Source organism: Ammodytes marinus (assembly GCF_949987685.1).
Source record: "Ammodytes marinus genome assembly, chromosome: 17".
Taxonomy (NCBI): Eukaryota; Metazoa; Chordata; class Actinopteri; order Uranoscopiformes; family Ammodytidae; genus Ammodytes; species Ammodytes marinus.
Genome location: NC_137221.1, coordinates 24,692,977 through 24,719,707, shown reverse-complemented (window position 1 = coordinate 24,719,707; position 26,731 = coordinate 24,692,977). Strand labels below are relative to the sequence as shown.

The 26,731-nt window shown below is 40.4% G+C and overlaps 1 protein-coding gene across 1 annotated transcript in view; it reads left to right on the top strand.

Moving 5' to 3' along the window:
* Window positions 1-11,669: 11,669 nt before the first annotated feature.
* thrb (thyroid hormone receptor beta) overlaps window positions 11,670-26,731 on the top strand; it is a gene marked incomplete at its 5' end in the record, with an annotated part of 126,518 nt that continues 111,456 nt past the window's right edge. Inside the window, one exon of the mRNA XM_080046069.1 lies at window positions 11,670-12,056. The remainder of the gene's footprint in view (window positions 12,057-26,731) is intronic.

Genomic DNA, 26,731 nt, shown 5'->3' with positions numbered 1-26,731 from the left:
ACTTTGGCATTTCATTTGTTTTGGTTGAATTGGCCATTAAAATACCCATAAAACAAAAGAAATATCAACAAAGTCATCATTATGCTCTATAAAACATAGAATAGAGCCATGATAAAGACATTATGGTCATTTTCCTTACAAAAACCAAGTTAGGTCTATTACACACAAGCGCTGTATAGTACACTTTAGACCACCAAGATGCCACCAATTCACACCAGAACCAAAAAGGGGAAAAGTAAAAAAAATAAACTTTCAGACGGACAAATGAAGCATCTCTAAATTCTCAGTACCGAAGAAAAACCTCATGAGAAATGTGTGAGGAGAACACCACAATGACTGGTGCAACAGTGTCTTTAAGAACTGAGTCGGAAACTGGGAGACGGAGGGATGGGGGACGGATATAAAAATGAGTGTCTCTAGCCAGCAGTTAAACACAGAGGGTTGTATTATGGCGTGGGGTGCCATTTCAGCCTCAGGAACAGGTGACTTAGTGAAAGTAGATGGCATCATGGATAAGAAAGTATACCACAACATTCTGTTGAGGCACGTAGTACCATCATATTGGGCCCAGATTTATTTTTCAAGGGGACAATGACCCTAAACATTCTTTAAATATATGTAAGGGTTAATGCCCGATGAGGCAGTTATCAGGAATTAATGGACGCCGTGGAGGCGAGAACTGTCCGACGTGAAGGCAACTGTCCGCCGCTGCGAACCGACTTAGTTAAGGTGGCACCATGCACAGGTAAAGGTAAGAATATGAGTCTGTTGATGCTATAAATGTGATGCAGAAGAAGGTCAGCTGTCTTCTTCAGCATTTGACTGCGGTCTGTTTTTAAGCTCCATATTGTTTGGCAGTTTCACATTGCTGATTGCACAAGAGGTTTCTTAATAGAACATCCATTGTATTGTTTATGATTCTAATGGCCTTATCAACTGCTTATCTTGTAGTCTTATCACATGCTATGTGTGTTCTTTTAGTTAAGCCTTTTTCTTATCACTTCAGGCTTTTTCCAAACGTAGCAATAACAACAGGATGATAAAATAGAGAAAGATCAACATTTATTAAATTTTAACCAAAATATATGAATTAAAAAGTTAGATATATTCCACATGTAATAGGTGTAGATGCAGTAAACACTATGTTTTTATTGTTCTCATGGATTAGAATAAATGTATTCTTGCGTATATTGAATTGCAAAAAAATAAATGCAAAACTTTGTGAAATGTGGACACATCATTTGCTTAATTCAAAGATATTTAAAAAATTGCCCTAGAAAATGTTCCTAAAATTATAAACACAATATAAACACAACCACTGTACTCCTCCAGTATTGCTTTGATAGAAGTGCAGTTCCCACATGTCACCAATTGATGGCAGCAGCAGACTGCATTTTCCATGTTACCTAATTGGCACATTATGTAAACTTTTGTCTAGCAATCAGTCTGATGACATCAGACACCGGCCACATTAAGGGAACAGATATTCCTTGATAATTGTTTTGTAAGGGTTCAAGTGAGGTTAAGAAAGCACACTACAGTATAAAGGGCCCATACAATCAAAGCCATATGTAGGCTAGAGTGGGAGCAGTGCCAGGGTGTAGTGAAGTATTTGGGTTCTGCTGCTGGATGAGGCGTTCGTGGTGACACTGGGGCTTATACAGTCACTGTTTAAACTGTCTAACCAGCTGTTGGGATTAGCAGTACAGACCCTCTAGTCTTCTTCACTGAACCTGTGGCCTGAGGAGAACCCCCTGCAACACACACTGGGTCAACCCAACTGCTACCGAATGACTGTGACTGTATGATAATATAGTGTTGTGTGTGTGTGTGTGTGTGTGTGTTAAAGGCACTGTGCTTTCGACTAATCAGGGGTTTGGGAACATTGTTTGGAGACAGACCAAGTCTCCACATTTCCCTGTTCAAAATGAGCGTGAACTGAAGACCTGCATAAGTCTTCATTATGAACCCCAATGTACATTAAAGGTCACATATTATGCTAAATGCACTTTTTAAATGTGTTCTAATATATCCATGGGTCCACGGTGTGCCTAGAGACTGCCAAAATATAAAAAAAATAACAATCTCTCCTTTTCTCACTCTCCCCCTTTCTGAAACCCCCACCCCTCCCCCCAATATACTCCAGTCAGAATTCTCGCCGACTATTACGTAATAGTCTGTTTGTTCACGTAATTGAATTGTTTTCCTTCGGCTGCGCTGCCTCCGGTGTGCTGCTATACTAGAGCTCTTATCCAATCAGATTATTTCCCTGCGCTGTCTCCGGGTAAAAAAATATCTGGCCAAGACCTTCAGAATTCCGAGAGAATCCCCTCTCTGTTGACGCTAATGGGGACGATGTTGTGATTGACAAGTTCTTTAACCAATCAGATTTCTATTTTTCCGAGTTGGGCGTATCATTTTACACGGCTAGGCCTTCTAGCTGGCCTTGTCGCCATCGCAATCGGGAGGGAAAGTAGCTTACTTGAACTACCGCTAGCTAGCCGACATTACTTTCCATTGATAGAAAGTATGTTAGATCTCTTCTCTTCTATTTTTGATTAGATCTTTTAGATGAGACTTTGTCGAAACACAAAGTGTGTGTGTGTGTGTGTGTGTGTGTGTGTGTGTGTGTGTGTGTGTGTGTGTGTGTGTGTGTGTGTGTGTGTGTGTGTGTGTGTGTGAGTGTGTGTGTGTTTGACATTTGCCTTGACCGGTAGTTGCTAGTGACTTGTGGCTGTTTTGAATTTGTTCTTGATTATTTGGTCATGTCATGATTTAGACTACGTGGGGTCTTTACGTGATGCAGCATCTTGTCAAGCTGTGTAGTGTGTGATATTACTTGGCCTATAATGCCCTTGATGGTTTAGTCAACATGTTTAGTGTCATTAGTGTACTGTAATTGTATTACACTCGTTAAAGGTTACTGTAACTGCTGCAATCGGGTGGTTAATCCACTGACAATAGCAGTGACCTCATCATGAAGTTATTTATTTATTTATTAAGCGGTTTGATTTTCGGGATGATGGCTCTGAAGGCCTAGGTGTAAAAGGCACGGCCCGCCACTGTATGTGCCGGATAATTATGCTTTTATCACAGTAGTAAATGTGCAATGAGTCTACTGTGGTAAAATGGAGACTTTACTCATGTCACTCAACCTACCACATGTTTAGAAATATAACCAAGGTATACTTTAGTGCATAGGTTCCAGATGTTTACTCTTATATACACTGCTACAACAAAACATCCCATTTGTTTTCTGATCACCTGTCAAATATATTTAAAATATTTTGCTTTGTCTGTTATCACTAACTACTGGCCAAAACAATTGGCTTCATAGTTGTTCAATTGTTCCACTTCTCCAACAGCTTGTTGCTAACGTTTGCCTGTATCATTTGGAGCTAAGCATGTAGCATACAGTTTGTTTATCACAGGCCTCCAGGATCAGCGCCAGAACATTGCCTGTCTACTGCTGTAACTGGGCCAGAAGTACATTCACTCTAATATAAAAAGGGAAAAGGATTCTTTCTGTCTCCTAAATGTTTTTCTGAATATCAACAGAGGCTCATAATTATATACAATATTTGGGAAAAACTCCCGCAAAATTGAATCCTTTTTTTCACTGATCAAATTATTTCATGAGCGACATTTCGGTCAACAAGACCTTCAGCAGGCATGCCTCTGACAGCGTGCGGGACTTATTCCTATAGTTGTACTGCACCTTCCTCCGACACACTCTGTTGTGATAATTATATCTTGAAATCATGTTCTAAATATATCCAGGAAATACATTTTTTAAACGCCACCAAAAGTGTTTTATTTGCCCAAAATGGAGAGTCTGTAGTTAAAACTCCTAAAGGTCCCAGTGCAAGGCTCCATCAATGAAAGAGGTATTTCTTTAATACAGCGATAACACTTTCTGTTGTAGAATAACTTTGAACCTCCATGTGAAAAGCAATTCAAATCATCTACTACGTGAATTCATTTGTACTATTTACATGCGATTTGAAAATGCTGTGATAACTGGATATGTGAAACCATGTTATCCTCATGCACCAGCAGACTTGAGGCAAACAGGTTCTGCAAGCAACAAGTCACGTGGTTTACATATGAAGCTGTGGTTTGCCAAGTAAAGTCTAATCTACCTGCTGTGTTTGTGTCCTATATCCTGAGAGTGAGTGAGTGAGTGAGTGTGTGTGTGTGTGTGTGTGTGTGTGTGTGTGTGTGTGTGTGTGTGTCACATTTCAATTTTAGACTATTATATTATGGACAAATCTTCACCGCAAGGACATTTCATCCGGCCCTCTCACTGGACTTGAACCTACTGTTTGGTGTATAGTTCTTATTCCTGCATTCTGCTATGTGACGTTATGTTGAGATAATTTCACGTTTACCTCTGATGCAGTGTGACAGCAGAACATGTATCAACTACTTAAAAACTCATCAACAGGAAACTAAAAGGTGTTGTTGTCAGTCCTTTAGAATCAAAGAGCAGGGTCTTCACAGGACTTTATCACATGATTACTCCTGAGACCTATTGCACGAAGGTGGAATTCAGATATCCAGGATGATTGACAAAGCCAGCCTTGACAAAATCTAGTCTGGGCACCTTGGATTAGTCAGTTGCACAAACTCCAATCCAGGATGAAAAGGTGCTGCTTTGTTGTCAAGCCAGGTGTAAGTAATTCTGTTAAATGCCAGCCCACAGCTTTCAGAAGTAGACCCAGAGATTGAACACAGATTTATTGATGCAGAACTGGAAAAGACGCCCTATTTTCCCACAATGCCTTGCTAGTTTAGACCTTAAGTGAAGGGGGGTGTTCCATTTCATGAAAGCAGCTGTATTCTCTGTCAATATATGCCCCTGCATTGTTTAATGATACAATAGTTGACAGTGTCTACAGGTGCATCTCATGGAAAAGTCTATTCAAAAAATGTAAACTTTCATAGATTCATTACACAAAGTGAAATATGTCAGGTCTTTTTTTCTTTGATGTTTGATTGATTGATTGATCATGAAATAAAAATCTAGTATCTCAAAATATTAGAATATTACATAAAACCAATTAAAAAAAGGATTCATAATACAGAAATGTCGACCTTCTGAAAGGTAGCCTATGTTTATTCTAGATACATTTTACTTCATGTGTAATTAATCTAGAATATATCATAGTGTCACTTTTTCAATTCAATTAAAGAAAAAAAGGGAATTTATCATTAATATTACTTTTTTTTAGATGCAGCTATATGGCTATAAGTACAAAGTGAGAAACTTAATTTAAACCACATTTGCAACGTCATCTGCCATCAATAATCAATTGTATAAATATAGCCTGCAATATGAACAGACTATCACATAAATGATTCTAATTTATATCATTTTATCTTAATCTAATCATGATTAATCTAATTATGGTTCAGGTTAAATAAATAAAAAGTAAGACTATTTAACTAAATGACAATGGAGTCCTATATGTGGTACTTAAAAACAGGCTAATAAAAATTAAGCAATACGCAGAAGGAATGGAATTGTTGAACACCTTGATTTCAGACTGGAGTGACAGCTGACTGAACAGATCAGGTAACAGAATAAGTTGGTCATGACCAGGATACATCTCCATGGTAATTTATGTCCTTCTGCTTTTGTGCAACCGGATCATTGCTAAAGCAAGCCTGGACAACCCAAATATCCTGCCTTAATCCCTCATCTTGGTTCTGTGCAATAGGCACCTTGAATGCTCTTACCTTAATAAACATTGACAGTGTAAGACTGAGGTTGTCTGCCTTCATTTGCATACAGCCAAAGTTGTTCCCATACATCTGTTGGAGTGGAACTTTCTGAAAGTGGTAGATACTTTTCAGTGTGCATAAGGCTTCTCCATTATTTTAGTTCCAGATGTCGACAGGAGTGTAAAAGCAGCCAAACTAACAGCCCTTTCACACACTTGGCGCACGTCCAAATAAAACATATTGTACACAAAAGCCAAGGTGATATGAGGTAAGTGAACAAGCCTCCACCGAGTGTCATCCAAGGCAATGTATGCATGACAGTGGGCGTTCACAAATCACTGCCAGAAGACTTTGAAACCTCTCACTAATAATTGACCTGGAAGCTGTGATCCTGCTGAGACTCAACACTAACACTAAATCTAGTTAGAAATAGGAGTAATAAGTAATAAGAGAGCGGCTTATTAGGTTGCTCTAACAGACCGATGCCCGGATAAGGTATACTCAGTAAGACCCGCCCACCATAAATTAATGTAAAATCATGCAGTTCACTACAGTTTGTGATGTCACAACTGGGAAAACTGTAGGGTTAGACAGTGAGACCATAAAACACTCTTTCTGCCTTTTCTCTGGCTAGGATGAACCGATTTCTAAACAAAATTGCACATTTATACTACATAGGATCTCAGAGTTCAATACACCTTCATATTCCCACCGGTGAAGTAGGCCTTTAAGCACAATACACAATTTAAGCTTATATAAGCTATAGTTACCAAGTAGCTTCTATTAAATCTGGGAACATCTGGGAGTCGAGATCAGCCTTTAAGAGTTAGTGAATAAAATAGTTCATATTGTTATTTGAGGGACAAACGATGGTACTGTGGGAAATACTTAAATTATGCCGTTGAATACTGATGGATACAGTATAACAGAATCAGTAAACTTGACTGTCGTCTCCATCAAAATGTCAGAGTTCTAGATCAAACAGTTAACTATTAACAGGCTTGTTATTTACAGACAACATTTGGCCTCATGCTACCTTGTGAGCCAACATATGTATAGATTTCTGCCCCCGTGTTGATTGTTCATTGATCCACTTGGACAGCGGAGAACTGAAGGGACATCACTGTTGACAGATCAACCTTCATTTATAAAGGTATTGCGAACTGCTCAGAGCAAGGTCAGTTAACGCTCTACCTGCTGTAGTTCCTCCCTCCGAACGACAGCTATGCGCGTTCATGTGAATTCAGTTACATTGACAGGAGACAAACACCATGTCCGATTCCGAGGTGATTAAACATTAGTAATGATAACTACATACGTACATATTGAGCATACATTTTAATCACAGACATACCATGTATGTTAGCTTAAAATCATTGTAAGTGTGCTGGTAGGCCTAACACAAGTAGCTGTAACAGCCAGGCAAGATAGCAAACTAATTGTAACAGAGCGGAGAGGTGTGTGTGTATCTCCTACTATCTATGCTTCTGCTCTGACCGCAGCTGGGAGGGGCTGCTCGGGGCTGCTGCGCGAGGAGCGGGCTGCGTGTCAGTGCTCCCGCTGCTCGTTGAGAAGAGGTGATAGGCCTACTTGCTTTGGCGAAAAAAGTCACCAATAACACCAGAAAAAAAGCTAGATTTGTCGCTTGTCGCTGTTTTGAAAAAAAAAGTCGCCAGGGGGGCTGAAAAGTCACTAAATATAGCGACAAAATCGCTTTGAGTTGGCAACACTGAGCACAGGACGAGGGCTATATAGGGCCAGCGGACGTCCTGCTGCTAGCGGCAGGCAGCCTAGGGGCAGAGGAAGGGGACGAGGTCGCGGTCTGAGAGGTCTTGACGTGATAGGGCAAGAAGACATGGCCGGTGTACTTTTTTTCGAGCTCTCTCCGTCTCCCTTTCAGCAGTTAACTTTTCAACATTCGTCTTTCCTCGTTTTTTTTGCTGTCTTAGCGGTGTTAGTTGTTGGTATCCTGGGAATGGTAAATTGAGGGTTCGTTTGTGAAGACATTGCTACTCGCTGTCCGCCGTAGTAGCCTAGTACCAAACAGTAGGCTAGTGTCAGACTGCTAGGGTCGTGAACGCTCACGCAACTGACGCATCAACGTCGTTGCCAAGGTCCCACAGCCAATAAGAACGGAGAATCTGACCTCGCTCTGATTGGTCAAAATTAACATGAGCGGTGGCAATTTTGGGGGGCAGCACACAGAGGCAGGGGGGAGCAAAGTGATAAAAACATTTTTTCAGACCACTTCACCTACATATAGCTGAATGGCTATTATGACAGTTTTGCCAAATATTACAGTAAAAAAACTCTCAACGCAGCTTTAACTATGTTTACAGTTTACAAATGTTTTGAATTAAATGCAAACCTCGGTGAATCATTTGCTCTTGTTTCTCTGTCCTGAGATTCACACAGACTGAGTCTTGTTTAAATGTTACAAATTGAACTAATAAACTGAACTTTGATTTTTTTTTGCTGCAGAAGTTATCTCAGCAAATTTTTGTTATCTAATTTGATAATAAGGTATGCAGAATGCTCGTACCAGAAACTCATACAGTGGTTTTGTACAGATAAATAAATAAATATTAGCAGGTTCTCAATAGTAGGCTATTTCAATTTAGGGGGGGCGCGAAAAAATGTCTGTCCCCTAGGGGGGGCATGACAGAAAATAATTGAGAACCACTGCCTTAAGAGACCTTGAGGGCGCACTCACACTAGTCCATCTGAAACGTGCCCCGGTACGTTTGCCCCCTAAAGTATACTGTAGTACGTTTGACCAGTGCGATCAGCGACATGTTTTTTTTTTTAACCTTTATTTATACAGGTAAATCCCATTGAGTCCGAAGACTCTTTTGCAAGGGAGACCTGTTTTCCTTTCCCACGTTACCATTCACACACACATAGCAGGCTAACTATCGACATTCACACAAGGCAAGGTGGGTGAAGTGTCTTGCCCAAGGACACAACAACTATGACACAGGTGGCAGTGCGGGGATCGAACCTCCAACCTTTTGATCATCGGCCGACCCGCTCTACCACCTGAGCCACAGTCGCCCCAATGTGTTCAAGCAAGCACATAGACGGCGATCCTGACGTCAATTTATTAGGGATGCATATAGTCTGGGAAACGTTTAAACGCTGCCTAACTAGTTACTGTCCACAAGCTCTGCCCTTCTGCAAACACTCTACCAAAGCTTTCTCTTCTATTGGCTCAGGCTGCCCATTGTAAATGTGGGTTTCTTAGGTTGATGCAAGGTGCGATTTTTTTTTAAGTATTAAAAATGAAAACATGCAAGGATTAAATCTCCCACACAGCAACAATCAAAGTCGATTGCATATTGTGTTCTGCAGGGTTTTTTTTAACATAAATTTGATGTTTTTTCACCTTGCAATGTTTCTGCTTTTGTCTGAAAAGTTCCTTGAAGGTGCTATAAGCGGAATGGTTCTTCTGTCTGCTAACTTCCTGTCAGTTACTGCAGTTAGCAGTCCGCTCGTATGGAAGTAAATGAGTGTCATTGGATTTTGAAAATAAAAAGCCATTGAATTTTAAGCACTGAATATTTATGCATTGAAATAATGTATCTGAATTTTTTGCCTCTGAATTTAACTCATTAAATTTTAAACAACTCATTTTCACCTTTATTTTACAATGTTCTCAAATTCAAAATCAGGCTTTAGCCATGTCAAACGGCAACGCAAGTAACGATGGTGCTTCGGTGAGTACAAACATCTTTCTATATATATGCTAGCCATTATATTCTTCCCTATATAGAAACATGTTTGTACTCACCCAAGCACCATTGTTACTTGCGTTGCCGTTTGACATGGCTAAAACCTGATTTGCCTTCCTGCATCAGTCAGGGGTATCCAAGGCAACAAGCTAATATTCCCACTAGCTCTCTTTGTTTGAACGCGATCTAGCATCTATGATCGATTGCTCTTCCTTGGGTCCCCGAAGTTTTACTCTGAATTTCATACATGGGATTTTGCAGTCGAATTTGGCACGTTGAATTTTTTAACGTTGAATATTTGATTTTGAATTTGAGAACATTGTAAAATAAAGGTGAAAATTAGTTGTTTAAAATGTAATTCAGAGGCAAAAATTTCAGATACATTATTTCAATGCATAAATATTCAGTGCTTAAAATTCAATGGCTTTTTATTTTCAAAATCCGATGACACTCATTTACTTCCATAGCTCGCTCGTCCCTACGTCACCACATTAATGCACTGCGATCTTCAAGCAGCGAGTTATCTATCATTATCTCAGATCCATAAGTGTGTGATAAAACATGATAAAAAACATCAAAACAGATATTGGGAAGGATTTTTACCTGCTCCGCCATTGTAGGCGCATAAACATTCACCCATGTGTCGCTCTGGCGTGCACCTGCAGTGAGACCATGAGTGAAACGGGTTTCGGTTTGTAGCGTTCTCTCTTGTGATTGGATATTAATTTTGGGTTCCCCCGAAAAGTTTATTTGCCGATTACATGCAGAGCAGCTGACTGAGAGATCGGCTTTATGAAACGTGCACATTATGTAAGTGATCACTGTATGAATTTTACACTTATATTAACATAAATAAACCGCTTACTTCACCTTTAATATCAGTGTTTCTGCCAGGAGAAGTGGATTTTCAATTCAGAGATACTGTGATATTTCATCAAGTTCTGAGGTGGCTTTGTGAAGGTATAGTGCAAATTATTCTGTATATTTTATCTATTTAATATTTTCGTAGACATTTTTTAAATTAAATATTTAGCGTTTCATAGAAGGTGGCGTGGCAGATGGTTATTATACTGATGTGGAAAGCTTCTGGTTTATGGTAACCCCCCCACAGCACTGATGTGTCAAGCTTACATTACAGTCGTGGAGATCAAGGGCAAGACATTTCTGCTCGCGCGTGCAGCAACAAGGGCAATACATTTCTTAGGAATACCTATTATTTCTATCAGCCCACCGTATTCTAAATGGCTAGAACCGGCCCTGGGCGTTGCCATTACAGCCATGTACAGAGATGAAGAGAAAGTGGGACCAGATATTATATTGAGGAGCATTCGCTGTCTGGTCCGTACCACTAGCTTGAGCGCCCCTAGTGGTAATGACAAGTGGATATGGTGCTAAATCAGAGGGGGCAAAAAAATAAAAAATTAGAGGGAAAAGCCCCTTCTTGACCCCCGTGGTGCCAGGTCCGAATCATAGATTTTATTTTCTCTGTTTTCCCATGATCACAAATGATCTAAGCTGCTTTCACTCATAATCATAATAAAACAAGCCTTGTTTTCTGGTGCTAAGGAGATAAAGAACATATGAGGAGGCAAGCTTGTGTTGTGAACTATACTATAGGCCTACTGTCTATGGTTGTGATGCTGTGAATGATCATCTTGAGACAACACTCTCCTGATATTGAGTTCATTAGAACTCATGATCTCGAGATAACAGCCTATAATATTGAGGAAACGTTTTCGGTATCACGGAAAAGGAAAAAAATAAAATGTATTATACCATGTTCCATTAAGGCTTCCTTCCGTAAGTATGCATATTAGGCTAATGTGCACAGTTAATATAAAACACATTATAAAATACAATTTAATAATTGAGATTAGATTTAAATAAATAATAATTACAATAATAATAATTTCCTCCAAATGCTCCCCCTGTAAAAGCGACTGTGAATATACACACGCACGCGAGCGCGCGCGTACACACACACACACACACACACACACACACACACACACACACACACACACACACACACACAAACACAAAATAGTTGGAGCAGTATATTTCCTTCCCTCTCGGCCTGCACCAGGCCTACTGTAAAAACAGGCAACCGCCATCAAAAAAAAGAGAAAAAAAAACTTGTGAGTTTGTAATCGGGGCGAGGCTTATTTTGTTGGGTTCCTGTCGGGCTCTGTGATTCCCCGTGGCGATCAGCCGGAGCGCTACAACAACAATTGTCAGTTTGGTTTCGTGTGTCGCTTCAAATGATTATTTTTCTCGGGTTTGTTTGGGGCTCGATGTTGAAGTTTTTGCGTCGGTCCGTGACACAGCCTCCCGTCCAGCAGCAGCCTCCTCTGTGAGCCGTGCACACTGCTCTGTGAGCTCCGCACATACACGGAGGCGCACACGCAGACACACACACACAAACTCAGCCCACAGCCTGATTTGCACTAGCGCGGGTCATTTCAGGTTAAACCCTGGCGCTCTGTCCCGTTCACTTTAGCAGGGGATTGAGATCGACACTGGTTCCATTTGAGGAGGAATGCACGGCCACCGGGACTCCCCGTAATATTTGGATACGAGCTTCGTCTTGCATATGTGGTATGTTTTATTTTTTGTTGATTTATTTATGTCCATATTTATGACAACAGTCTGAGCCAATGACAGCCGCTCCAAAAACTGCGTGCCTTGACAGTCAGGCTACAGCAGCTATGGTGGCCGCACATTATTGCGCTAAACATGGCTACATCATATGAATGTCCACGCGTCTGACATGACCACAGTGTGTTATTTTTATGTCCTGGGGAGGGAATGAATGTGTTTGCCGAACTACATTCCGAATTCCTGCAATTCGGCGCTGCCTTGCTGATCGGCAGACGGTAACACACCTGGCATTAGACTTTTCTAGAATTATTCCAGCCTTTATGACAATTCGGGAATTTTTTTTATCCAGCGAGCAGTTGTATTTAAACTTCATAATTGCTTAGCACTGCTCCTTTACGGCCAGCCATGGTGGATTTTGTTGTAACAAGCGAGTAGGAATACAGGGAAGAATCACCAATAAAGTTTATGTTGCATTCAATTTCGGCTGTGTTATATAATGCCGAATTGAACACCGGCTCGTGACACTGCAGACACGTAGTTTGAATATTTTTGAATGAGTTGCTGATATTCATAACGAGGCAGGAGAACATTAAATTGACAGATATTTGGATCGACGCTCTTGTCAGCACTAGAGAACAGCACGTACCCGGGCTGAAGTCTTGAGGGAGTTGGTTCATGGGCCCAATTGATCGTTTCTCTCACCGTCAGGCTACCATAAGCTACTGGTATTGACAGGGGCTGGCTCACTTCTACTTCTGTGGCCTGAGTTTAAAGGCATTGCGTGTCCGAACAGAATTTGCAGGTCACTCTTTTTTTCTGATATAACCTCTGCTTTCGCTTTGGCAACACGAACATCTTCTCTCTAGCGCTCGTCCCAACATCTGTCTCGCCGAATAAGCGACCCTCTTTCGCAGACAGTGCATTAGTGAGTGAGTGGCCCTACAGGTCAGGTTGGACTCCTGGACATTTACCTTGCAGTGGATCTGACATTGGACAAACACAAAGTCGCAGCTTTATCTGACAAACTGTGTGGCATTATCCAATAAGGGGGAGTATTCATGCCGGGGAATGTAACATTGATCTAAATATTTACAAATCATAGTAAATATATATATATATATATTTATATATTTTTAATTGCACTGTAGTTATGCCTTCAGGCTGTCAGAAAATACAAGTGTATTCTTCGTGCAAGATCGATCCTGCAAGGTGACTGGGAGTGTTTTCTTCTTTTCTTGGTTTCCAGATGTGAGGATTAGGAGGTGGATAGCTTTGGAACTATGACAGCAGCTGGTCTTATAAGTAATGCTTACGACATGCAGAAAAGCACGTCGTCCTCCTTAGTGCAAAACAAAAAAATCAATGAAAAAAATAAATACTTGGGCATTTATTTTGTAAAACGCATCCACTGAGAGCACACAGCTGTTGTAGCATGTTGCCGTCAGCTTCTGATTTATTTGGGAGCATACTGAGATCATGTATCATATCTATTTTTGCATTTTAAGTTAAAAATGATATTCAAAATATGTGTATAAGCTATTATTCTAGGTAAATTGTAAAATTGGAAACAATGTTGATCTTGCACATTATTTATTAATCCCAGTTCATTCAAATAATAGCATAAATACACAAAACCAAACATTTGACACATGGTTGAAACCGCCTTCTTTATTTAAAAAACCAGCAGTGCCCAAAAAAATCCTACTTACATCATGCGCAAATGCGATTTTTCCGAGCAGATATTGAAGGCAGCATCAGATGTGAGCTGAGGCTATTTAAGGTCGTTCCCTGCCTGTGTGCATGCTGTTCTGTGGCAGCCTCCACACTCACAGCGCTGTAGCCCCTGGTAAATATATACTGCCAGTTTGCATGCAGCAGGTTGTTTGTGGACATGGGGCGACAAATAGCTGGAAAGCGTTCAAATTGAATGTCTAATACAATCACGCCTTTGATGTGTTTGTTGGAACTTGTAAAGGCTGCTTTCAGAGCTATAGACACCCCGCCCCTAAATTAAGTTGTCAATTTAACATGGCAAGTCTTAACTCCTAGTAGGGGAAAAGCAGTGCTATCAGTGTGCACACAGAGTGGGTGAGGAGAGACAGGAGATTGACACATTTTGGATCCAGGCGTATAGTGCAGATTAGACTTGTGCCGTTTACATATACAGTCAGGCCTGAACATCTCCCTCACTATATCACAATTATATTATTACATGTGATTGGTTCAAATCTTAGCCATTTTATTGTTATACTACATTAAAGGTGGACTCAGTGATTTTTGATAACGCTTGTTGTCAAAATGATTTTTTCATCAGAATCAGTACATTCTCACAAAAGTCTGTACTGTGTGTGCTGAATACAATCCAGTGTTAAAACATGTAAACTGGTATGTAAACTAAAGGTCCCACCATAGCAACATGCCCCGTTTACAGAGCCTAGGCTGTGTATTGACACATGATTTCTTTTCTGTGCACAAACAGTACGGACAGGTAGCGGATCATGAGGAGATATTCACTGATTTTGACAAAAAGTGATTTGACAACAAGCGTTCTCTATGAAACTAATATTTGATTCATTATTCCATGGAAAGCATAGGGCTGTTCTAACTCTATCTATACGCTGCTTTACTAGTGTTAATGTAGGCTGACCAAAGGCAAAGTCTGCACTGTGCTGTTGTATTATGTGGACTGGAGTAACTATGACATGGTTCAAATAGTTGATCTAAAGAAAATGAAATGTTATTTGATATTCAATATTTGATATTTTGACAATCGATTAATAGTTAAGTTATTTCTGACGAAAAGATGCCAAAAGTATAAAGGTCCCAGGGTCTGAAAGGAGAAGATGTTCTGCTTTTCTTGTTCTCATATCAAGTATAGTGTGTGGAACTTTGTGGGAGTTTTTGACCGAAAACATCTGAAACATCTGAAGGTCAAACTAAAACATCTGAAGGTCACCAGAGGCCTGTTTCAGGTAGCTGGTTTTGAGGCAACCCAGAGTTTGTTCGCTCTGAGTTAGTGGAAACTCTCGGTTTTCCGTTTCAGGAAGCAGGTTCAGCGCAACCGGGAGTCAGTTACAGGGGCAACATACGCCGTGGGTCTAACCTGCTCGGGAGGTGGTTAGACCTACCCTGAGTTTGTTACGCTGCAGCTCCGACTGAAGAAAGAGTCACTGTTACAACGCATCCCTGTACAGTTTAAAGCAAAATCAATCATGTACTGATGATTTTACGTTTGATCGATAATTTATCTGATCAGTAGCCTTGTTCTCAGCCCTCGTTCGTTCATATGCGGCCACCTTATACACATCGTGAACATGTTCTACATTCAGATTAATAAACCTATTTGTATTGTATGTAGGCCTACAATTCTTCTTTTTATTAATAGGGATTTTTTAACGTCTGTGCCACTGAACAGATTTATGTCAGGTTGAAATGTAATTCTGCGGCTGCACGCGATCGTTACTGTTCACTTGTGTCATCCCAAAGTCACAGACGAGCCTCGTTAAATAGCCGTATATGAATATAGATATAATATAATAATTTAAACTGTGATCACTAGAGGACAAGGAATCTGGTAATACATCAATCAGGCTCTACAATAGAAACTGTCATCTAATGTGTCTGACTCCTCATTTAAAAGAAGTGACAGTCCGTTTACTGCACACTAGGCTATTATAGCTTGACTACATAATACAGTGAATATAAAACACTGTCAGCAATGCTTTGCGGCACCATACACTTTTGCTGCTGCTGATATGCGTAACTTAGTTCTTATAATAGACTTGCTTCTCATACGGAAGCGTAATGATTCTATTGACAAAAAATGTTCCCCCCGTTGTTTTTCTGAATGGCCGAGGTGATTAGATCAGAGTTATGAGATAATATCCCCGTTAATTCTTCTCCATTCCATAAACTCATTCGTTAATATTTCTTACTCTAGTGGGAGGAGCGGAGAAGTTTTTTTTCTGTGGGAGGATCAAGCATTTGTTTCTTCTGTTTCCATGGTGAATCATGTTATCAGCGATCCATTGACGATGGCTTTTACGCACACGCTCCACCCAGAGTGAACACGCTCAGAGTTGATTGACCCAACGCTGATCCACTGTTCTGAAACCCAAAACCCAGAGTTGCTCAGCTCTGAGTTGAGCAACACAGAGCAATTTAGAGCGCAGGATTAAACCCAGAGTTTGTAAAACCTGCTACCTGAAACAGGGCTCAGGAGTTATCACCTTTTAGAAACAGGTTCAACCAAACATATTTGTTGGCAAGTGCTACTTTAAAAAAAAATGTTTTACCTTTGACTCCCACAGATTAAAGCTGGGTATATGATTTGGGAGAAAATAGCAGTTGTGATAGAGATTTGAACCCAAATACCTCAACCGCTCCACTTGTGTTCTCTCTGGTCCCTCCCTGACACGCTCTACCTGCTGTAGCTCCTCCCTATGAACGACAGTTATGCGCATTCATGTCTTTTCAACTAGTGTCTTTCCTCGTATCCTTGCTGTCTTAGCGGTGTAAGCAGTTGTTGTTAAATGGGAAATAGGACCTTTAGGGGCCGTTGATTGTAGACATTGCTGTTTGTTGGCTGCCGTAGTGCCAAACTGTCAGACTGCTAGGGTCGTGAACGCTCACGCAACTGACGCAACAACGTCGGTGCCAAAGTGAATGGACAGACCCAACAGCCAATAAGGATGGAGAATCGGAGCCTCGCTCTGATTGGTCAAAGTGTACATGAGCGGTGGCAATTTTTGGGGGTGTCACACAGAGGCAGGGGAGTAGATATTCTCAGACCACTGCACCTACATTTAGCTGAATGACATTTATGCCAAATATTACAGTGAAAAAGTTACCCACCCCAGCTTTAAGTTCCTCTGAACAATACGATTGATTGAAAATGATTATCGTAAGAATCTCTCAGGACTAAGTCTTCATAAGAAAAGCAGTGCTGGCGTATAGGCCTACTGTACAAGTCACATAATCTGCACTTGTATATCCACAGTGATTAATGGAAGGTTGTAATGCCTTCTTGGTACAAAGCTATTTAAAATGGCTGTTTGTTGAGTTCTTCTAAACTGATGGGTCATTGGGTGTGTCCCATTGGTTTGTTGTGTATTGCCCATGTATTTCCATTCTGTTGGAAAATCTGATTTGAATGTACAATACAGTGCATTGCTAGAGTTGCGGTGACAAGTTTAGGAAAGGAAGCAGTCATAATTATGGAACCAGACTTGTTGCACGAGCAGATGATTTATGACATGCAATGCAAACTGTTATTGGCACTTGATTTCCTTTTGCTGGTTCAGACAATGCAATGGCGCTTTTGCTTTCTGTAGGCGTTTGCAGCTTCAGATTATAAGATTTAATTGAGTACAATGATAAGTATTCACCGACGTGTTAATCCAAACACCACTGTGTGATTGTAGGTTACCGCATTAGTATTACAATATGCACAGCCAAAGCTAAATCTCCAGCACTGGCCCCACTTGGTGCCGTAGCTTCTCAGGCCGTTGGCTACGGAAGATGGCAAGTGTGTGTGTGTGTTGCATGAACAGGCAAACGGGGCTCATTCAATGTTCTTATCGTAGAATCTTCTTACATTCTGTAGTGGATATTGTCCGGTGGCAGGAATATATATTTGATCTGTATAAGATTAACCATGGATCAGTTTGGATGGATACATCAACTCTAATGGCTGTGATTTGACGGCATCAGTGCATTAATGTGTGCGGATGGCTTACTAGGGCTGGTGTGTGATTAATGTTCAATTGTTCAAGGGAGGACACATTCTTCTCCAATATTCAGGGTTTTGTGTGATCAGTGGGTGATAACATAACGTGGTTTTTATAGGACAGATTGACAGCCCCCCAGAACTAGTGAAATCATTTACCAATAACACTGCATAGGCAGACTGTTATCACATTTTATACAGAGTGACTAGGCTTCTTGTTAATATCATTATTGTTAGTGCCTGACCATCTCAACACATTTGACAAAAGGGCAACGTCCCCAACTCTACAAACACACAAATACAGTATGTACTAACACACATATGGAAAGGCCTATTTAGTTATTGATTCACATCTATAGGGCCATGCCGACACACGTGAAAACAGTCCCCAAGTTTAATTGAGATTTTGCCATATTATAGGCTATATTATGTCTCTCAGTTTAGCAGTTCCCGGTGATTAGAGTAATCAAATATAATTATAAACTATCCGGTGAAAGACGAATAGAAGAGTACAATAGGTGGTTATATTTTTGTCAGTTCTAGTGCAGTATGAAAGCTTGTCTAAATCATGCAGCTGTTTTATAATCCTGCTCCGTCTGTCATGTCCATCTCTGTGTATGTGTAGCACAGGTTAGCATCGCCTGCTTGCTCCTTCACTGAACCATGAACCACTTCCCTGTCACATGTGGAAGTATTTAGTTGGGATTTCAACATTGACTATCACAATCACATTCTGGATTGTGTAATTGCAATCGTGCATAATTCCCTCTATAACCCCCCCCCCCAAAAAAAAAAAGAAACAAAGAAAGAAATGAAAGTTCTAACAACAGCAATTGCTCTATTTAACTTGCAATGTGTTAGCCTCATGCATAATTGCGTAAATCATATTTACTCTATTCTACATCTAATCTACTCTACATCTACTTTTCGTTAGCCTAATAGTATAATTGCCTAAGTCATATTGTAAGGGTTATAGAGTAGGGTAGAGTAGATGTAGAGTAGAGTAGATGTAGAGTAAATATGATTTAGGCAATTATGCTATGAGGCTAACGATATTCAATACTGGACACAAGTGAATTGTTCTGCTCCCAGTATGGGGGTCTGGTGATGGTTATAGGGAATGCTGCTTGGTAAATATCCTCCTCCAGTCATCCAGGTAAAAGCTTTGAATGGCTGCAATCAACATCTCATGCATTTTGCACACGTGGTGTTTTCCCCTTTTGTTATAGTGAAATCAAATCACATTGGCTGTGGGGAGTTTCAGTAACAGGCTGCAGGTAAGGGGATCTGAGAACAGCAGGGTGAGTTTGCAGACAGTACACATTTGGTCCATTACGGCAGGATTAGAGTTAGCACTGGTGCACTAAATCAGGTAAATAGCTCTCCAATAAACATGGACACAGACAAGTGAACAAGGGAGGCGGGGCACGAACATTGAGGCAATTTACAGTACATTGGGTTGTGTAATGAGTTGTGTGGCTCTGCTCATCAACTTAGGCGTTGAGAGTATACAAATGTTTTAATTGAAAAGTTGTGTTGCTGCAAGTTGTAGGGATAGAGTGTAATAGATGTGGATGTAAACCAGTCAGTCATAGGGTTTCAGTGGCTGCAGAGAGGGCAAAACCACCCTGCTCCTTTTTGTTTGGAGGGCCTATAAGTGGCCTTTTGTTTAATCTTCATTCAGACCAGTGTACTTAAACTTTAGGTTCAGTAAGCGGAATGGTCAGTTTAGCCAACTTCCTGTCAGTGACTGCAGTTAGCAGTCCCCTCCCTCGTCCCCACGTCATCACATTAATGCACTGCGGTCTTCAAGTAGTGAGTTATCTAGCCTCATCTCAGATCCATAAGTGTGATAAAACATGATAAAAACCATCAAAACAGACATTGGGAAGGATTTTTACCTGCTCCACCATTGTAGGCGCATACACATTCACCCATCTGTCATTCTGCACGTGCACCGGCAGTGAGACGTGCCGGTTTGTAGCGTTCTCTCTTTTTATTGGTTATCAGTAGTGGGATCCTCGAAAAGTTTATTTGCCGATTACATGCAGAGCGGGTGACTGAGAGATCACTCTTATGAAACGAGCACACTACATAAGTGATCATTGTATGAATAAAGAGTGATTTAACACTTATATTAACATAAATAAATTGATTACTTCACCTTTAACCAGTGTCGGGCTAATGGCACTTCTGCACTTGCCCTTAGGTCGTACAAGGGACATTTAAGCAGCTCAGGTGCCCCTCTGGTTTGACCTTAGCGTTAAAATTAAGCCTTTGTATACATCAGAGGGATGTTTTAGCATGTGCGTCACCTAATTGAGCTCAAACTAATATTCATCCCAATATCTTGGGGCTGCCAGCATGCACACGTGCCCGTGACCTGATTAAGCATTAAGTGACTTTAAATGTCTCTTTATTTATTTATTTCACCTTGAAATCTCAGGTTTATGTGGTAACATGAGGCTGTTCATTCTATAAATAACGTAACTAAATTAGTTTTTTACACATTTTGCTTGTGTGAAGGAAGATTAATTAAAACGCAATTGCCTGTATACTAACTAAGAAAGGGGGCCAATACCTGGCTCATTTAATATTGATATGAGTCAGTTAAGATGCATTGTATCACTTCTAAAAAAAAGTGCATCAGTCTAGTTGACTTGACTGCCTCATGGGAATCATGGGAATTTACTTTATTCATCAGAACATGATATGAGGCTTTGGTAGAAAGAGATCGTTGCACTCTGTATGATGTAATGATGTGAAATGATTTGAGTTACACAATAACAACTTTTCTCTCAAATCAAAACATCGACTATTTTTGTTGTACCTGATACGTCCTCTATCCAGGACACGTACACACGCACGCACACACACACACGCACACAGTGTGACTTTGAAATTAAGGCCACCTCACAATATGGCCAAAATATATGAACCCACACTTAATAATTAATTTAACTTTATTTTTGTTATTGTACTGTCTTTTTTAAATATTATTATTATTATTATTATTATTATTATTATTATTATTATTATTATTATTATTATTATTATTATTATTATTATTATTATTATTATTATTATTATTATTATTGTTGTTGTTGTTGTTGTTGTTGTTGTTGTTGTTGTTGTTGTTGTTGTTGTTGTTATTATTATTATTATTACGGACTGCTATTAGTTGATTACTTTAATTCTGCAGAAACTAGACAAATCCTCCGTCAAGTTCTGAATAATCTTAAAGTTGTTTTTTGAATGCTTATTTGTAATGGACATCAGAGATTATCATATCCTGGGAGAGTGTCAAACTAAAGGATATCAATATGTGTCATTTGTGAGTGTGTGAGTCTGAACCATGAGGAGTAGGAACCTTGTCCTAAATTCACCTCACACAGTGTCTTTGCTGCATGTCTCTTCCACTGCAGAGGCCTTTGTCTCTCTTGGCTTGGGCCTGTCTGTTAAGGCCCGGACACACCGGTCCGTTAATCGCCGTCGTAGAGTCTGGAGGGGGCGGGGACACGAATCTGTTTGGTGTGTGCCGTGAAATCGGTCGTCGTAGATGTCGTCGGGCTTCTTTTGCGGCGGGCAGTCTTTCAGTTGGAGCAATTTGATTTGTGGAGGGCTAGCGAATCAGTGAAGCCCGGAAGTGAGGCGGGTAGCACAAACAGCTAACAACAGTTAGCCATTGTTTTAATGTGTTTGTTTGTTTCGTTCAGCGAGTACTCGCATGCCTCAACTCTTGTTGACTGCTCGACACCATGCTCGACACTCTCTGCTAAAAATGGTGCTCTTTATGGTCCATAAATATAAATACGTATGTCTATCTACACTCAACAAAAATATAAACTTAACACTTTTGTTTTTTGCTCCCATTTTTCATGAGATGGACTTAAAGATCTAAAATTCATTCCAGATACACAATTGTACCATTTCTCTCAAACATTGTTCACAAATCTGTCTAAATGTGTGATAGTGAGCACTTCTGCTTTGCTGAGATAATCCATCCCACCTCACAGGTGTGCCACATCAAGATGCTGATCTGACATCATGATTAGTGCACAGGTGTGCCTTAGACTGTCCACAATAAAAGGCCACCCTGAAATGTGCAGTTTTGTCTCACAGCAAAATGCCACAGATGCCACAAGCATTGAGGGAGCGTGCAATTGGCATGCTGACAGCAGGAATGTCAACCAGATCTGTTGCTCGTGCATTGAATGTTCATTTCTCCACCATAAGCCGTATCCAGCAACTTCGCACAGCCATTGAAGAGGAGTGGACCAACATTCCACAGGCCACAATTGACAATCTGATAAACTCTATGCGAAGAAGATGTGTTGCACTGCATGAGGCAAATGGTGGTCACACCAGATACTGACTGGTTCTGAGTCCCCAGACCCCCAATAAAGCAAAAAAATGCCGTGCTGAACGATGAAATACATTACACAGAAGCACAGTGAACATTTCATTCCCTACTACCCCCTGTAATGTTTATCCCTGTCCGAGTGGCTCCGAATGTTAACTAAATGTCAGAATAATATCAGATAGATTTTGTATCATCAATTCATGTTCCTCGAATTTTGTAAACTGCATATATTTGGCAGAGGTACAAACCTTGATTGTAGGCCCTATTTGTCACATACTGTACTACCATGCACTGATCAAGATTGAGCAACATTTGAATTTGAATCTGACAGCAGTTTGGGAGGTTGTGGCCTTAATGTTGCCATGGATAGTCTTCTGTTTACTCTGTTGTTGCTCTTTTAGTCATGAATATTTCATTTTGTATAAAATGTAAATGCTTCAACAATATATCCGAGTTTCAAGCTGAGATCCTATAGGAAGGATTTCACACACAACACACATAGCTACAGATAGCTGGTGCATCCCCGTTATCTAGTTTTACTGACTGGGATTATCTCAAGAGCCTTTGCTTAGTAAAACAATTTAAAGACAAAATGTATTGCTATAATTTAAATTGTCCTTAGGCTTATAGTGACTACACGTTTGTGTAAGAGTAGTACCTCTCAGTTGTGTTTTTACTAGAGGATCTTTGAAGAGAGAGAAGGTTGTTTTAAATGAAGGAGCTTCAGTATTGATGCAAAATATGTCAAATAGCCTAGGCCTGCTGTAGCAGCGCCACTCTATGCTCTCACTTGAAATGATTTTACCTGTAAATTTACCAACTGGCTGTTCATAAAGTGTTCGATAAAATCACAGGTTGCAACATTATTTCACTGTGGGCTTCTATCTTTATCAGTAGCGTTACGTATGACGTTTAGGATATTTATGCACTATAGCTAATATAGCTATTATACAATCCTTCATTTTGTCTTCATGGGTAGGCCTACAGTAGCCTACATCACATCAAAATATCACTGGAACGTCAGGGGAAGGTGAGGACAATTACTAATAAACAGTTTGGGACGTGACTGGTGACAGCTGTCTAAGGATATCACTGCAGACTTGCAGCTTCACTAAACTTTACTTTAAGTTATTGATATTTATTAGCTGCAAATAATAGGCTATTAAATCAAAGGTATCTTCATTTTGAAAAACTAAAGTGATTTCCCACCTAAGCTACCATTTATTAGGGGACAGTGTCGGACTTAAATAAGCCTACATTCTTAAGTGAGGGACTATAGTGTGTGGACTATAAATATAGTGAAGTATTTACAGCCACAACAGCGCAAATCAATTAAATGGTGTAGTGTTTAAAATCCGCTGAGTTTAACGTTGAATTGCTTTACAATTTCACATTACGCAGTGAGAGAGCACGATCTCTGAAATAAATGAATACATTCTCTGACAGCATTCCACTCTCTCCTTTATTTGCAGGAACAGTTTTTCTTTCAGCTCTCTGTGTTCTGCTGTTCTGTGATCATTCAGACGGACTATTCCTCTTGAGTAAAATCAGCGACACACTTTTCTTTTTTTACTCAGCTCCTCGCAATCAGTCCGTTTGTGTAAAATTAGCGGCACAAGATCGTTCCATATAATGCGGAAGACGAGTCAAATAAAGTGTCCAACACCCCCCCCTTTCATGGGGCACAGAGAAGCTGAAACCCAAGGCTAACACGAAATGAAGTTGATAACCTCCTTTGTGATACTCGTTAGCTCTGAGCGAGGGTTTAGATTATGGTTGTGTTCCGAATCGCATACTTTCTACTATATAGTATGTAGAAAAAAGATTTAGGATGTCCCGATTCTTGTGGCCAGATTTAGGATGGTTAGAAGTACCCAGATGTCCTACTTCCTCCAGCCAAGATTGTTAGTGTTGAAAACTGCATCCTATTTGGGCGATTCTGACCCACAATCCATTGCGCACGTGAAGTGACGTCACATCAACGAAGCCTCCATATGAAAACAAACGGGGATGAGACGGATATAAAAGCAAGAGGCAAGATCAAGGCGCAATATTATGATGAAATAAGAGAGTAAAAGTATGTCCCAATAGTATGCCTACTGCATCCTAACTAGATTATTTTTATCGTCGGATGTAGTCTGTAGAATAGAAAAAATAAATAGTATGAGATTCGGAACGCAACCTAAGTTGAGCCAGCTCAGGAAAATAGAGCCAGGCTCTCTTGAACTTGCCTTGTAGTATAAACCCTAAGGCCCTATCTCACTGGGCTGAGACTAGTTGAAGACAAAAAAATTGCGAGAAAATATTCAAAATTAGGGCCTATTTTCTCTTGCAATCACACTGAATTGGTACTTACGACATGTTTGTGAATAATACTTACCTCCGGCGAAATTTGGACCAGAATTTGCCGGGAGTTCGCATACATGTCGCCTGGTGTTCGGGGCAAGCATCGCCAGACGTTCGTCCAATGTATTCTTCCCCAAACTTGTCTCACATTTCTTTCATATTCTGACTCATTCAAACTCAACTAAATTGTGAAGAGTTGGAGACAGGTTGGCCACACCCCTGACAACTCTGTGACTATTTTGAGGGAACATTTTGCGCGCATTTGAATTTTTTTCAGAATTCTGGCGACATGACAGCAAGGCTCTGTGACTCGTGAGGAAATTGAAAACTCCCAAGAACATTTAGAGACAGTTTGGGAAAACCCCACGCCAATGCTGTTGCCAACAGGCGTAACCCAGTGAAATAGGGGCTTTAAGATGATCAGAGTTGTTGTCTGGTGTGAGACACCATAGACTCTCTGCCATCCTGAATACTATAGACATGGCAAAACACACTTATCTGTTCCCTGTCACCTTCGGTGAGATACTCTCCCTGCGTTCCAAATCACATACTTTTTTCTTTTTACTACCTACATACTAAAGTGCAGAAGAGTTTTAGGGCCACAGGAGAGAAAAAAAAATCAGATAAGGAATTTTTTCTTTTTTCATTATGTCGAGAAATGCCGACAGTATGTCGACGAATACTCCAAAATGCTATTGGAGTTAGTGGGACTTTTATGTATTTTCAGCATAGTACAATTGACGTGCATGTATTGGGACATCCTACATCTTTTGTTGGCATACTAAATAGATAGTAGGGAAGTATGGGAATTGGAACGCAGGGCTAGTGTCTCATTTTGACCTACATACTGTGTATGTCAACAAGAAAGTATTCCTGGGCTCATCCAGCTACACTTCAGAGTGGAAAACTGTGGTAGTGACAAGGAGTGCCCAACCCTTGACAAACTGTGGCGGGTGGTGTGGTCAATTTATTTGGCTGTACTTTCTGTACAGAAGCAGCTGTCAGAAACAACTGCTAACATGGCATACATTAAAACAGGTGGTGTTGTGGTTCTGCCTTATCAACACATTGTGGCCTGAAGTGTGACACAAATCATTCACTTTTTATGAGGCCAATTTGCAGGACACTTTGGCTTGCTGAGATAGCAGACATGGACAGGACATGACAGGACTTGTTTACGTGGCATATAGTGTACCCCGATATTTCACTATTACTTCAGAAATATTGAATTCATGAAAATATGCTGTGCACGCACCTAATTTCATCAACAAACATAAGCTTCCAATAGTTGACCTTGTTCACATGCACACTAGTATACCATGGAGCATATACAGAATTCTCCCAAAACCCAGGACACTAATGTCGATTTGATATTAATATCATTTGCACTTTTACACATGGACATTCTGTGCTACGGGGCTTTGAAAAGCTTAGTGAATGCATCTTTCATTTGGTTCAAATCTCTCAGCCTTAAACTCTTCTTTATCTTTTCCCTGACCTTCATGTCAGAGTGAATGTGTCAAAGTCAGTTGAGGCGTGCATGAAGGTATGACAGTGTGAAGCCATTAACATCCAGGCAAAAGGATAGGTGTTGTCATTCATAAAATACAACTCACTGATTACAGAAATGTTTGATTATGTTGTTATTAGGGCTGTCAAGCGATTAAAAAAATTAATCTAATTAATTGCAGGCTCTGTGATTAAATTAATCGCATACTTTTATGACACTTTTATACCTGTTTATAAACGGCTGTATAGCCTGCTACAGTTTGTTTCTCTCTCTCTCTCTCTCTCTCTCTCTCTCTCTCTCTCTCTCTCTCTCTCTCTCTCTCTCTCTCTCTCTCTCTCCGTCTCTCGTAACTTCTGTCTCCACAACAGACAGCGCTGCACTGCCACAGATGCCTATGTCGATTCATTCACCATCGTCATACTCATAGGCAAAAATATTGACACACACGCGCGGGGTGTCGGTTTACACGGGAGACGAGACAGCTAGCAAACAAAATTTAGACACACGGAGGAAGATTGAGAGATACTGTTTTGAACCTATACATTGTTGCACCCACTAAATCACAGACACTGCGGAGAATAGAGTAAGATGTCTTCCTACCTTCATACTTATTTGCCCGAAGCATCCCATAAACCGTCCGTAGAGCCCTCGTACCCGCCCTTTCCTCTGCTTCTCTCTTTACTTTTCTCCCTTTCACCCGTGCGGGCTGTGTATGCAAGCTTCAG